The following is a 1,955-nucleotide window of genomic DNA, read 5'->3' as shown; positions in this document are numbered from 1 at the left end:
AGTGGTAGAGACCTGGGGATGGCTGAGTGATAGAGACCTGGGGATGGCTGAGTGGTAGACCTGAGGATGGCTGAGTAGTAGAGACCTGAGGATGGCTGAGGGGTAGAGACCTGAGGATGGCTGAGTGGTAGAGAACTGGGGATGGCTGAGTGGTAGAGACCTGAGGATGGCTGAGTGGTAGAGACCTTAGGATGGCTGAGTGGTGGAGACCTGAGGATGGCTGAGTGGTAGAGACCTGGGGATGGCTGAGTGGTAGAGACCTGAGGATGGCTGAGTGGTAGAGACCTGAGGATGGCTGAGTGGTAGAGACCTGAGGATGGCTGAGTAGTAGAGACCTGAGGATGGCTGAGTAGTAGAGACCTGGGGATGGCTGAGTGGTGAGAGACCTGGGGATGGCTGAGTGGTAGAGACCTGAGGATGGCTGAGTAGTAGAGACCTGGGGATGGCTGAGTGGTAGAGACCTGAAGACGGCTGAGTGGTAGAGACCTGAGGGATGGCTGAGTGGTGGAGACCTGAGGATGGCTGAGTGGTAGAGACCTGAGGATGGCTGAGTAGTAGAGACCTGGGGATGGCTGAGTGGTAGAGACCTGAAGATGGCTGAGTGGTAGAGACCTGAGGGTGGCTGAGTGGTAGAGACCTGAGGATGGCTGAGTGGTAGAGACCTGAAAATGGCTGAGTGGTAGAGACCTGAGGATGGCTGAGTGGTAGAGACCTGAGGATGGCTGAGTAGTAGAGACCTGAGGATGGCTGAGTAGTAGAGACCTGGGGATGGCTGAGTGGTAGAGACCTGGGGATGGCTGAGTGGTAGAGACCTGAGGATGGCTGAGTAGTAGAGACCTGGGGATGGCTGAGTGGTAGAGACCTGAAGATGGCTGAGTGGTAGAGACCTGAGGATGGCTGAGTGGTAGAGACCTGAGGATGGCTGAGTGGTAGAGACCTGAAAATGGCTGAGTGGTAGAGACCTGAGGATGGCTGTATGGTAGAGACCTGAGGATGGCTGAGTATTAGAGACCTGCGGATGGCTGAGTAGTAGAGACCTGGGGATGGCTGAGTGGTAGAGACCTGGGGATCGCTGAGTGGTAGAGACCTGAGGATGGCTGAGTAGTAGAGACCTGGGGATGGCTGAGTGGTAGAGACCTGAAGACGGCTGAGTGGTAGAGACCTGAGGATGGCTGAGTGGTAGAGACCTGAGGATGGCTGAGTGGTAGAGACCTGAGGATGGCTGAGTAGTAGAGACCTGGGGATGGCTGGAGTGGTAGAGACCTGAAGATGGCTGAGTGGTAGAGACCTGAGGGTGGCTGAGTGGTAGAGACCTGAGGATGGCTGAGTGGTAGAGACCTGAAAATGGCTGAGTGGTAGAGACCTGAGGATGGCTGAGTGGTAGAGACCTGAGGATGGCTGAGTAGTAGAGACCTGAGGATGGCTGAGTAGTAGAGACCTGGGGATGGCTGAGTGGTAGAGACCTGGGGATGGCTGAGTGGTGAGACCTGAGGATGGCTGAGTAGTAGAGACCTGGGGATGGCTGAGTGGTAGAGACCTGAAGATGGCTGAGTGGTAGAGACCTGAGGATGGCTGAGTGGTAGAGACCTGAGGATGGCTGAGTGGTAGAGACCTGAAAATGGCTGAGTGGTAGAGACCTGAGGATGGCTGTATGGTAGAGACCTGAGGATGGCTGAGTAGTAGAGACCTGCGGATGGCTGAGTAGTAGAGACCTGGGGATGGCTGAGTGGTAGACACCTGGGGATGGCTGAGTGGGTAGAGACCTGAGGATGGCTGAGTAGTGAGACCTGGGGATGGCTGAGTGGTAGAGACCTGAAGATGGCTGAGTGGTAGAGACCTGAGGATGGCTGAGTGGTAGAGACCTGAGGATGGCTGAGTAGTAGAGACCTGGGGATGGCTGAGTGGTAGAGACCTGAAGATGGCTGAATGGTAGAGACCTGAGGATGGCTGAGTGG

Source organism: Coregonus clupeaformis, unplaced genomic scaffold (genome assembly GCF_020615455.1).
Source record: "Coregonus clupeaformis isolate EN_2021a unplaced genomic scaffold, ASM2061545v1 scaf2152, whole genome shotgun sequence".
NCBI lineage: Eukaryota > Metazoa > Chordata > Actinopteri > Salmoniformes > Salmonidae > Coregonus > Coregonus clupeaformis.
This window is presented reverse-complemented; position numbering follows the sequence as displayed.